The 13753-nt window shown below is 46.3% G+C and overlaps 1 protein-coding gene across 6 annotated transcripts in view; it reads right to left on the bottom strand.

Annotated features, from left to right (window-relative positions):
- The window catches only part of TENM4 (teneurin transmembrane protein 4), a 2911279-nt gene that overhangs the window by 163315 nt on the left and 2734211 nt on the right, over positions 1–13753 (bottom strand). The window lies entirely within an intron of this gene.

The raw sequence follows: 13753 nt of genomic DNA, 5'->3' as shown, positions 1-13753 counted from the left end.
TCCCTCTGCTACCGTTCACCCTGAGAAGCCTGGCTGTGTGCACAAAAAGGTTGGGGGGCAGGCTGTTCTGCTGACGGGGCCTGATCCACTGCTACAACCTCATCGTGGGCCTAGCAGCTGAAGGCAGGGCACTCACGTGCACACAGACGTGCAAGAAGACGCCCGAGCTGCACCCTCTTCAGTTGGCAGGGGCTGATGCTGGGCTTGTTGGGTCTTGAGGCTTCCAAAGGATGTAGCAGAAACCAGGCAAAGCATGACCACGCTGCCAGGGAACAGACTCCCCTTGCTGGGGCTTCGGCCTCCTCCTGGGGCTGGAGTAAATGACCTCTTGGTCCTGAGTCCTACACCTGTAGGGACAGTATCTCTGCCTGCATCAGCCTCTATCACTTCACCTTCCATGCCTGGTGGCTGGCCAGGGTTCCAGAGGACGCAGGTGCATGTTCTCTCTAGAGCACTTGGGTCTGAGGAGGCCGCTGCTCTGGTCATCTGATGGTTTGGAAGGTTTGGGGAGAGCAGCTTTAATTCATGATGGGTGAGTGGAATCTCTTGTCCTTCCCAGGCTCTGGGGAAATCCCAGCCTTCACACTCAACAGCCAGGACAGTAAATTGAGAGCAAGACGCTGGGCCAGAGAGCACTTCCAAAACATCCTCTGAAAGTCAAAGACATGCTAGAATATCTACCTCTCTTTTCCATCCAAGCTTCTTAGATTTCTAGCGCAGATACAAGTTTTCAATAATAAAAGAATAAATTCAGACATTCAGTAAGGTAACAATGGCAATCATCGTAATGGCCCTCACCACGATCTTTTAATGAGTCTGCCATGTGCTAGGCCCTGTGATAAGCACACAAATCTCATACATTACTGAACGCTCACCAGCATTAAGAGTTAGGTATCACTATCCCTATTTTTCAGTCAGAGGAAATGAAGACTCAGAGGAGGGAAATGGCTTGCTCAAGATTACAGAGCCAAGAACTGTCGGGTCCCCCAAACATCTAGTTATTGAAAACCTATGATGCCGCAGGTACAGGAGACAACTGATTTCACTGCTCCCACTCCGCCCCACAGGCTGCTCAGGCTTTCATGACAGCTCAAGTCAAAGTGCCCTGTAGTGAGTTATCGCAGGGCCCGCCTCCCCAGGGCAATTAGCACTTGGAGGGCCAAGGGGTCTAAGCTCCTCAGTAGCCCCAGGTCTCAGTTCACAGTCAGGTCAAGAGCAAATGCTTGGTAAGTGGTCAGCTGAGATAAGATGAAGTCACAGCCTCTGCACTCAGACCCTACAGTCCCATACGGGTGACAAAAAGATGGGTCCCCTTGAGGTACGCACCTGCCCTGAATACATGTGTAAAGCCCTGAGGGGGAAGTGACACCTCAGAGTCCTCCAGGAAAACACTGTGGCTCAGCACTGGGGGCTGGGCAGGTAGTCTCCATGCAGAAAAGGGCCCTTGGAGCATTGAGAAGGAATACGTTCAAAGTCAGGTGTTCCCAGAATTAGGTAGAGCAGCAGGACAAGACGAGCAGGAGAATGGAGGCTGTGAGGGGCAGTCTGCTGGTGGATGTCAGTAATGAGGGGCGAAAGAGACTTCAAACTTCCCACAGTTTGAACCGGAGGCCCAAAGGAGCTGTACTTGGGGCAGATCAAAGTGCCCACCGCTGTAAATATCCCTCCTCTCTGAATAGCCTTTTGAGACCCACAGCAACCAGGCTGGCTAGAACCACGGGCTTAGGCCTAGGGCTCTGACTCCACTCCACACCGCCCCCCCCCTCCCGAAGGAAAGGCCTTCTTTGAGGCCCTCAGCCACTGAACGTGCTCCTGCTTGGAGACTCAGACTCCAAGAACAAATGAAAGGGATGTGGAGGCCTACTGCCTTTTGGCCGACCTGCAGGCATGCAGGTGTGCCCCCCCATTATATCACTTAAACCTTCTGAAGCTCATGGTCTCAAGGTCTCACAGCTGGGTGGCTATAGAACTGGGGCTAACTGGCTCCTCTTATTCTCACTCTCCTCAGCACTGTCCTGCACTTCAAGTAGTTTCTCTTCCTGGATTTTTGTTCTGTGGCTCTTCCCTTGCTGCCTAACAAAATCCTCTAGGCCTTCTTGGCCCACCTACACTATACTGACCCTCATTGTTGGCCTTCTCAAAATTACAATGACGATTCACCTTGCACTACTGGTAACACCCCTGCCCCCATGCTATCAGTGCTAAGTCTTCCTGGGTTGTGAGAAGCTCTTAAAGGACAAGGACCCCAGAGAGCACCACCTTCATCTCTCTCAGGGAGCGGCACTGTGCTTTGCTAAAAAAAAAAAAAAAAAAAAAGTATAACCAATGTATATGTTTCGATTTGCTTTTTTAGCAGGGTAAACAGAGTTGGGTATATAAAGGTAAAACCTAAACTTGGACAACTTGTAACTTGTGAAAACAATAAATACGAAAGCAAATTTTGGACTAACACTAATGCTGACATTTATTATGCATTTAGTGGGGAGCCTGCTCTGTAAGCGTTAACTCATTTTCCCCTCCTAACAAAGTCCGAGTGGATTAGCACTCCCACTGCTGGATGTGTTTTCTTGGCTATGTCTGCCCGAGGCTACATAGCTACTAAGAGGAGGTGCAGGTATCTGATCCCAGGTGCTCTGGCCACAAATCTTCTCTCAACCATTATACTGTATGGAAAGGCTGAAGACTAACTTCCAGTCACTGTGGTATCCTCACCTTGACTTACTCTGGACAATGAAGGCTCAGAATGAACAGATTCTCTTACTGGAGGGAAATGGACTGGGCTAAGTGAGGAGATGTGGAAGGAGCCAGGGGGTCTCTCTGAAGTTCCTACTGCTACCTCCAATGGACACTTTAACTCTTTCTTCCTTGACCCCTGTAACATTTTTTTTCCAATTTTTTTTTCTAATTCAAAGTAATGTATGTATAGCTTAAAAAGTCAACGATACTTGGGGTGCCTGGGTGGTTCAGGCGGTTAAATGTCCAACTCTTGATTTCAGCTCAGGACATGATCTCATGGTTCATGAGATCGAGCCCCATGTCGGGCTCTGCACTGACAGCATGGAGCCTGCTTGGAATTCACTCTCTCCCTCTTTGCTCCTCCCCCCACCCCAAAACAAATAAACTTAAAAAAAATGTCAATACTGACAATGAAAATAGCAGTCCTCTGCCCCACCCCCACATCTGCATGCCACACCCCAGACAACTTGTCTCAACTCTTTTGGCTATTTCTTCTAGAATTTACTTCAATATTTCTATGGGGCGCCTGGGTGGCACAGTCGGTTAAGCGTCCGACTTCAGCCAGGTCACGATCTCGCGGTCCGTGAGTTCGAGCCCCGCGTCGGGCTCTGGGCTGATGGCTCAGAGCCTGGAGCCTGTTTCCGATTCTGTGTCTCCCTCTCTCTCTGCCCCTCCCGCCTTCATAGCTCATCATGGCCACAGTGCTGATCAACGTCCTTCTCCCTGCACTGAGAGATCCACTGGGGCACGTCCCTGAGACGTTTGTCCTCAGCTGTCACAGTGCCCAAGCAGAGGGCATGGCACACAGAAGGTGCAGAACAGACACATACCGGATGAAGGTGTGCTTGCGAGGAATAATGAATAAATGGGTCAATGAAATAGGAGAACTGGATTCAAACCCAGGCTTGTCCATACACTTGCTGTGTGATCTAGGACCAGTAAAAGAACCTTAACTTCTGGACTTCAGCTGCTGCTGCTTCTACTGAAGAGGGACAACAATCCAAGTGCCATCCTGCCTCACTGAGTTGTGAAAATCAAAGTACACACGCAAAAAACTGTACGTCACTGTGCTCAGTAAGCTACAAGTCCCATACAGCATAAGGGGTTATTACTGTCATGGTAAACCCTGCTACACAGAAAATTCTTATTCGTTTTAGATATGGGAGATGTAGGACACAGAATGGCAGGCTCAGGTCTCCAATCTCACAATTCTTTAAAATATGCTTTCTTTCTGAAAGAAAGAATCCCACTAAGCCTTCTCTGCTTTCCCCTAAAACTGGGCTTTCATGATGGAGGGGCCACCTGGGGTCTTGCCTTCAACCTTAAGCAAAGCTGACTGGAAAGCACCATGTGCCTTCATGGTTAACAGTTTCAACTTAATGCATTCTTTTTTTTTTTTTTTTTTCCAACGTTTATTTATTTTTGGGACAGAGAGAGACACAGCATGAACGGGGGAGGGGCAGAGAGAGAGGGAGACACAGAATCGGAAACAGGCTCCAGGCTCTGAGCCACCAGCCCAGAGCCCGACGCGGGGCTCGAACTCCCGGACCGCGAGATCGTGACCTGGCTGAAGTCGGACGCTTAACCGACTGCGCCACCCAGGCGCCCCAATGCATTCTTTACAAAGAAAAAACAAACAAACAAACAAACAAAACCAATGGAAATATTTATATGCATCCAGGTGTGTAAGAGAGCTGAAGATGCCCACAGCATCTGCCGCACTTGCCGGCTGACTTTGGTTCAACTCAGATCCTTTCTTGGCCTCTCGATTTGCTCACTGGATCACTTTGTGAACGGGGGAGACGGGGAAAGCGTAGAAAACCCCAGCTCTTAGAGGTTATAAGGCTCACAAGTCTGTTTCATAGCTCCCATCATTAGCGCTCTGAAGCACGCCTGAGGTTCAATTTAGAAGAGGACCGGATTCCAATGGCTAGCTGACACCCTAGAATAGTACTCTGCTTTGCAGGAAGGGCATGTGGGAACAGCATAGTTTCAGAGTTGAAAGACTTGAGTTCCACTTCAAATTCTGGCTCCAACAAATTACATGGTCACTAATAGATGTGTTCATGCTGTAAACGTAACTTCTGCGTCCTTCTGGGGACACATGCTGAGGACACATGCTGAGGATGACAAGCATTTCCCCTTGTTTCATACACTTCATGCTGATAATTTATAATGGCTGAGTAATATTCACTATGCAAATATTCCATAATTTGCTTATATGCTTTCTTATCATTAGACATTGGGTTGTTTTCAAATTTTCACAATTTTAAGCAGTGCTAAGATAAGCAAGTAGCTTTTGCTAAATATTAGCTTATTTCTTTAAGAAAGACTCTCAGAAGTTGAAAATATAAACGTTTTTATGATTTAATATAAAATGCCAACCTGCTTTCCCAGTGGGGTGCATTCATTTACGGTACAAATATGTGTGGGTACATTTTCACTGCAGCCCATTCAAGTTGGGTATTAACTTGGAGAGGGGGGCCTTCAAATTTATTAGGTTAAAAAAAACCAATCATTTTAATTTGCACTTAGATTGCTGGTGAGGTTAAACATATTTTATGTATGTTTAAAACACATCATGTATATTTGCAAACTTTTCTACATGTGAACTTTAGTATCTCTGAGATCCTAATTTTGTTCACAGCATCTGTACCATAATATCATATAGACACGAACTCTTCCTTGATCTCTCAAATTTACTTCAAATATTTTCTCAGTCTACTATTTTCCTTCTTAGGTTGACAAGTCTTGTAGGACATATGGAAGTTTTACAATTTTATGTAAACATCTGCTAGTCTTTTTTTTTTTTTTTTTTTTTCTTTGCAATTTCTTCAGTGACTTTTAAGCTTAAAAGTCCTTCTCTAGGCCAAGGCTACATGAACATCGGGTTTTACCCTCTTTTAGTTTGGCTTTCAAATATTTATCTGTTTAATCCATCTGGAATGCATTTTACCATATGGTGTGAAGTGAAGTCTGAATCAGAGGGTGAAAACGCAAATTCCTCCAGGGGCCACGCAGGTAAGTTAGAGAAGCAAAGCAGGTCAGGTGTGAGGAAACAGAATGAGGTGCAGACTGTGGTGAATTACACAGTGTTCAGGAGGGCAGGGACTTGTTCCTGCAGGAATTTCAGTCTCCTAACTTTTAAAGGTAAGCCATAAACCTAGAGCTTTATGGGAAACTGCCCAATTTTTAAATATTACACCAACAATGAGGGCGCAAAGAGCCTTCTCTGTGTCTCTCAACCACATCTGTCCCTCTGAACGCTGCTTTGCAGCCTCTGGGTTAAGCTACGCTTTTCCAACAACATTTATTCCCTAAGCCTTTTCTTCTCCATTAATGTGCAATGCTTCCTTTCTTCCAACATTAAAGTTTTGCATATGGCTTGTAGGCAGGATTTCTAGGCAATTTTACTTCGCTTGTCTGTTTGACTCCTATTCTCTTTTATTACAGATTTATGATATGTTAGCATCTTTAGAGATGAGTGTCCTTTCATTATTCTTTTTGGACTTTCTTCCATACTTTCATCTGTTTATTATTCCAGTGAAGTCTTAAAGCATTCAATCACATCTCCTATATTCCCTTTAGGATGCAGTGTGGCATTCCATTAAACCTATAAATTGACATATTTAGAGTATTTCACCTTCTCATCTAGGAACATGCTATGTTTCCTAATTATTCATGTCCTGTTTTATGGTTCCCAATAAAATTTCACAGTCTTTGTCACACAGGTCACATATAGTACTCATTAAGTGATATTTTAATTTTTATTGATTTTTTTGACTGGGACTTTTTTTTTTATTATATTTCATACCTGGTTATTGCAAGTATATGGGAAATGTATTGACTTTTGAAAAGCCCTCCTGTACCCCACTTACAAGTTCTGAATTCCTATGAAGTAAAATAGTTTTTCAATTAATGTTGCTGTGTTCTCTAGGAATATTAAACACATCCTTCACAAATAATGATACCTTTGTCTCAACCTCTTGTTTCTGTTTTATGCTTTATGTTGGCCAGAGCTTCTAAAATAATGCTCACTAACGGTTATACCTTTCTTTTTCTTTTTTTTTCTTTTTCTTTTCTTTTCTTTCCTTCCTTCCTTTCTCTCTCTTTCTTTCCTTGTTTCTTTCTTTCTTTCTTGCAAGCAAGGGAACAGGGGAGGGGCAGAGGGAGAAAGAGAGAGAAGAAATCCTAAGTAGACTTCGGGCCCCAGGGCAGAGCCCAACAAGGGGCTCGATCCCATGACCCTGGGATCATGACATGAGCTGAAATCAAGAGTGGGACACTTAACTGACTGAGCCATCCAGGCGCCCCTTTTTGAGGGGCAAATTTAAAGCAAATGTGTCTCATATTTAGCCAGGAAGCCTTAGACTTTGATTAGAAGTCAGTGCTCTTTATTTTGCTATGTATCTTTTTGTCTTTCATTTTCAGTATTGTGAGGACCTAGTATCATTACCAAGGGTGTTTTCATCACTTACTGAACACAAAAGACAGCTCAGCACAGTGCACAGTGCATCCAGAAAGTGTTTGAAACTTGCAGAATTGTTCATCAGAGACACCTGGGTCTGAATCTTAGCTCTGACCCTGTGTGACCTTGAATGCAACCCCCTGACTCACCTGGAAAACAAAGATAAGAACTCTGGCGGCACAAGTCGGTTATGAGAGTTAAAACGAGTTGATGTAAATAAATTGTGTTTAGTGTAGTATGAGGTGCCCAGCAGGAGCTCAACAGGTTTCACCTCCTCTTCTATCATTTAAAGAGATGATGGTAGGAGGAACGATCTCCCAAATGAAAGGTTTCCAAGGAAGAGCTTGTATTTATAAGCCTAAGAAAATGCAAACCGTATTGGGAAATACCAGCCTAGTCTCTTCCTGCTTTAGTGCACAGGGCTTTTTCTTGTTCATCCAAAACATACAGTCCATCCCTTGCGCTCGTGCATGGATTCTTTGACTTATGACACAAATGAAAGGAAAAAAATCAAGCTGGCGTGTAATACGAACCAGGAAAGAAACAAACTGTGTGTCGATTAGCCCCGAACATGAGAGCTGCTCAGATAAAGGCATGAACTCGAAGCTACTCAAATCAGAACCAGATGCTCAGAGGTTTCTGGCTTACAATTTTTTATAACCCTTCATATAACACTCATAGTCCTGTCATCTCAGCGGAAGGTCCTCTGCTCTGTTTAAAGCAGCAAGAAACCCGCTGAAACCTCTGCTAGATTTGCAATCTTTAAACCTGTGCTCGATTGTAAAGGAGCTCTCTCCCCAAGGAGGGACCCTTTGGTACAAACTCTTTGGCTCGGAGAAGCCAAGGACTGACAAAGCCAACCCCTGTGAACCCACTGCCAAAGGACAGGGGCAACGAGGGGTACCAGGGGCACTGTAGAAACAGCATGGATTCTGCAGTCAGACTGTCCTGTACTCACACCCTGGCCCTGCCCTTACTCCTTGCATGTGACTGTGAGCAAGTGTGTTAATCTCTCTGAACCTCTTTTCTTCATCTGTATAAAGGAAATAATAATTACTCCCGCTTCCCTGGGACAACTACAGAATTTAAGTTAGATAATGCACATATCACACTTAGCACGCTCCTGGGACACTGCAAACACTGAGATTAACTCATTCGGTCCTCAAAATTACCCCCATGAAATGTGTACTGATATCACCGTCACTTTTCAGATCAGGAAACGGAGGCACTGACTGGTTATCTATCCTGCCTGAGGTCACTCTGCTAATAAGTGGCAGGGACTGGATTCAAAGCAGGCTGCCTGGCTTCAGATCCACTCCCTGACCACTAAGCCATGTCACCCCTCTCTCTACTAGTACGCTACACAATATAACTAGTTTGATTCAGCGCTGTCTTGAGTGTGCCTTACATGGAAGGGCACACATCCAATTCAGGCCATCAGGGGCTCACCCGGGAGGGCAGTCCATTTCTAGAAAGCACTGCTGACTCTGAGGTCAGCACAGACCCTCCCCTGTAGTCCACTCTCCTCCACCTTCAAACTTGACGTCCTCTTTCCTCATCTTCACTGCCCTCTCCATCCTATGGCAGGGGGCGGGTGGGGTCTCCCCTCCTTTCCCAGGGCTAGTCCTTCTGCATCTGCCCTCCACTCCATGACTCCCACCTCCTTTCATTAGTCATCTCCCCTCTCTCCTGGGCCTTCCCAATCTTCCCCCTGGCTCCTTTCCCACAGCTGACAACACGTTCAAGGCTCCCCCCACCTTATATAAACCTTTCCATGAACCTGCCTCCTCCTCGGGTTACTCCCATCTGTCTCTTTCCCTGCTCTGTCTAGAAGGAATTGCTTCCACTCGACGCCTCTCACTCACTCCTGAACTCGTGGTGACCCTGCTTCCGCCTGCACCCACTGAGGTTGCCAATGACCTCCTGGTGCCCAACTCCAACAGCTTGTCATCAGCTCCCTACCTATTCTCTGAGGCTAATCTCTATGTATCACCTCCTGCCCACCTTCTGAATGTTGGGGTTCCATCCCTGACTCCCTGCTTCTCAGGGCTCTACCCTCCCACCTGCCCCACATCTACACTGATGATGCCCAGTGGGTTTCTGTCTCAGGTCAGGGCTATCCCCAAGTCAACGCCTATTTATCCATCTGCCCGTTGGTAACAGTCAACAACTAACATCCACTTGGAAATTCTATTAGCAGCTCAAATCGAATGTGAACTTACCCTCTGTACTTCCTTCCCCTGACAAACCAACTTCCCCTCCTCACTTCCTAATTTAATTAATGTTATCACTATGTATCTATTCTCCCAAGGTTGAAACGTCCTGCTGCTTCCTTATAGCTAAAATACAACTGGTCAAGAAAACCACCCTATGATGTCCTGGAATGCATCCCTTCCTTTATACAAAAGCAGTGGCATTTGCCCCAGTTCAGGTCCTCTTCCTTCATGGAACCCTACTGGTTACTCAAACAGTCTTCCAGTTGGTCTCCCTATTTTTTTTTTTATTTATTTTTTTTTTAAATTTTTTTTTTTTCAACGTTTATTTATTTTTGGGACAGAGAGAGACAGAGCATGAATGGGGGAGGTGCAGAGAGAGAGGGAGACACAGAATCAGAAACAGGCTCCAGGCTCCGAGCCATCAGCCCACAGCCCAACGCGGGGCTCGAACTCACGGACCGCGAGATCGTGACCTGGCTGAAGTCGGACGCTTAACCGACTGCGCCACCCAGGCGCCCCTGGTCTCCCTATTTTAATGTGAGGAACCAACCCATTTGTATATACCACTGCCAAAGAAAGCTATCCAAGGCCAGAATTGTGCTACACCTTTGCTCAAAAACTGTCCTGTGCTCCCTGTTGCCTTCAAAATCAGATTTGTGGGCTGGTTTACAAAGCCTTTCTAGGTTCAGCTCGGAGCCTGGAGCCTGCTTCGGATTCTGTGTCTCCCTCTCTCTTTGCCTCTCCCCTGCTCATGCTCTATCTCTGTCTCAAAAATAAAAACATAAAAAAAAAATTAAAAAAAAAATCGTTTCCAGGTTGTTCCTACGATCATTTTCTAGGATCTTCTCTGGGAACCATCCCCTTCCTGCCCTCTACCCACTCCCAGCAGACACACCAGGCACTCTCACACAGAGGCACAGCAGGAAAGAACATGAGAAGAGGGTGGGCACTGGAACCAGACAGACCTGGATTCGAATTCCAGCTCCCTCACCGACTGGCTACAGGACTACAGCCTACTCATTTTTAGACACTCGGAGCTCTTCACCCGTCTGGGGAGAAATACTTACTTTATATGCCTGTTGTAAGGGTCTGAAATAGTTTAGTGAAACATCTAAGACATACTGGGATAGAGTATGCATTGAATAAATAGTAACTATTAATACTATTATTAGCCAAATAGTTTCAGAGAGGCAGGGATGAGTTTACAAAGACTGATAAGACCTGAAACTAGAAGAAAGGGACATTTGCAAAGTCCCTTGTTGAACTGGAAGATCAAATTGACAAGAACAAGCAACAGTGCCTTGGAATGTTCTGGAACCCACATTTCCATTTTTGAACTGCAGTAGCGCTGGCACAGAAACACTGTAAGACTAGAACCAGTTTGAGAGTTGCTTTGCCCCCTGAATCCAGCAGCCTTGGAATGCACAGATCTCCTCCGACAGAAAAAACATTCCTCAACCAAGTGCCTGGCAGTGCCCTGGATTGGCAGTTGCGCCTTGTTCCCTTCTGAGCTGCTTGCAAGAAGTTCATGTCCACAGAAGAAAGTTCTAGGCTGCAAGGAGCATCTGTGGCCTTTGACCTTTTCACTTGGTGCTCACTGACCCTCTGGTGAAGGTCTGCCGCGTTCAGGGTCCTGTGCCAGGCAACCGGGCTCCAGGAGAAGTCGCTGGGAGTGGATTCAGAAGACCTGGCTTCATGTCCTCATGTGAGTCACTGTGCACAGACCGCTTCCTCATCTCTAAGTGCAAATAATGATTCCTTCCTGCCCGGTCATCAGAGGTTGAACAGAGATGGCTACCATCTTATTTTAATCTCCTCTTTTTTTTTTCGAGTAGCTCCTTCTCTATGTTCCGTGACTTGCACACGGCTTCCCAGCTGAAAAGGCACGTCTCACCACAGTAAGTCCTTTATGCCTCACAACCTCCCCCTGCATCCCTGGAAGAGGGAGCTGCCCTCCTCTCTGCTCCTGTGGGAGCTCGTGCAGACCCCCCTGTTGGCGCAGACCACATTACGTTGCAGCTATTTACGAAAGGGGCAGTTCCCCAAGTTGACCTTGGGCTCTCGGAGAGCAAGGCGTGTGTTCGATTCACTGATGACTCTCTGGAACTTAGCAGAGCAGGTGTTCAGCAAGTGTCGAATAACTGAGACACTTAAAAGCATGCTAAGAACGTACCATGAATGACATGTCTTCACGTAGTTGTCAGACCCTCCAAAGTAGGTTTTTTCCTAATTGTAGGCGAGTTGGGTGCGGCTCAGACTCAGCCAAAGTCCCCCAGTTCATAAACAGTGCTGTCAGAATTCAAACCCAGGACTGTCTGACTCCAAAGCCTTTGCCCTTTCTCTGGGCCACACCACCTCTCTCTGGCCACAGTGACTTCAACTATCTACCACTAATGCCAAGTACAGCAGACCTGGGTTAGGGTTATTCCTAAGAGGGTGTTACATAACTGCAGGCCACACATTCAATCGGGTCCTGCACATCAGTGGTAGTGCGAAGGGAAAGAGGAAAGATACCACCATATGAGAGCCCTCTTAAAGGCACTGCTCTGCAATAGAGAAGCTAGCTGGCAAGATGGGGATGAGTAACTGCCTTCATCAACTGCGAGAGAAAAAAGTGATCAGAAAATAAACCTGTAACCATCAGATATAAAAATGAAACCATCTCTACCTAAAAACCAAACCATCAAGACAAATATCTTCTATCGAAACTCCACCTGAATGGGGGTGGGTGTAGGGGTTCCTCTGGCAGGAGTAAGTACAGGTCAGGATGTTCTCTAGAACGTGGCAGATGGGTCCCCTGCAGCTGCTGGTGGCAGGCATGATACCAGGCACACTGCGAGCCTAGGAGGTGTGAATGCCATCACCTCTAAGTCCCTGCCTGTGTTGCCGTCTGATCGTGAGTGTGTAATATGCACGTGGAGGTCATCACGTGCTAGAAACCTGATCACTAAGATGTAAGAGAAAAGCATGGGCTCTGGGCGGCCACTCTTGCTCTGCTATTTCCTACATAGGAGATCTTGGCAAACAACACTGGACCTCTGAGCCTCATTTCTCTGTAACACGGGAACGCACAAGACCTAACTTCCAGGTTGTTTGGGAACCAAGTGATGACGCACGTAGTACAGTGCCTGGTGCAGAATTGGCACTCAGTCAGCACAGTGCTGTGACCAGGACCCTGGCTCTGCCTCTCAGTGGCTGTGTGACCCTCGACAAGTCATGTGACTTCTCTAAGCCTCAAGTTTTCTACCTTTAGAAGTGCTATTTAAATAATTAACAAGTTTGCAAAGGCTCTTGGCATTCTGTACCCCAGGGTGGCAAAAACATAAACCAACCATGAATGGAAACTCTGGCTACGGATTGAGGAAGGTGGCCTGAATGCTGGAATGGGAGAATCCTAAAGTATTTGGACTCCATCTACAGAACTTCTCACGAGCACATTCTTCTGGTCCCTCCCCTCAGCTCTCTGACCTTCACCATCTTCTCTGCCAGCTGCATGGCTTCACTCGCCCCTGAAACGGACCATTCCTCAACCCTCTCCTCTCCTGCTTTAATCTCCTCCTTCAGAAAACATCATCTTAATAGCTGGCCTTTGCTAATAATCTACAAGGGTCAATCTATAGCTCAAACTGGTTCATTTCTTTCTCCATTTTCAAGGCGTCCATTCTGGTCCAGGCCAGCCTGAGCCCCTGCTCTGACTACTGTCACAGCCTACTTACTGGTGTCTCAGCTCCAAATATGCAAATCACATTCGGTCACTCTAGCTCTAAGTCCCACAGTGGCTTCTGGCTACCCTGAGGATAAGTGAAAAAACAGAACTCTTCGCATGCCATCTTAAATCCCCAAACAGGCTGGCTTTTGGCACCTCTCTAGCCTCACCCAAAACCATTCGGCCCTTTGTCCCCATGCCCCACAATGTGACCATCCTCAAGTTCCCTGAACACTTCTAGCAGTCGCCTATCCAGGGCCTTTGCATATAGATGCTCTTGGCCCTGCTGGTCTGTTCTTTCTCCAAACCTTCATCTACCCAGTTCCTACTCCTGTCCCAGAACTTTAAGTGAAGTCTCCTGTTTGTTCCTCTAGAGTACCTTCTCTTTGCCACGTTCGATATTTACTATTTTCTGTCATACGTTTACCTATGTATTTAATGTCTGTATTGAAATTTAAGACTCTACCTCAAACTATCCCACGCATGTCTATAAATGACACAAGGACAAGAAGAAGCGGGACTATTTTTTATACACCATGGACATTAATGCATGCTGAGGATGTGGCATGTAAAAGGCAGTCAGTAAATGCCGGTTGAATGAGAAAATGAACACAGTGTTTAGGTCTG

The sequence above is a fragment of the Leopardus geoffroyi genome, chromosome D1 (genome assembly GCF_018350155.1).
Source record: "Leopardus geoffroyi isolate Oge1 chromosome D1, O.geoffroyi_Oge1_pat1.0, whole genome shotgun sequence".
NCBI lineage: Eukaryota > Metazoa > Chordata > Mammalia > Carnivora > Felidae > Leopardus > Leopardus geoffroyi.
The sequence above is the reverse complement of the archived record's forward strand: the minus strand, read 5'-3'. Positions and strand labels throughout refer to the sequence as shown.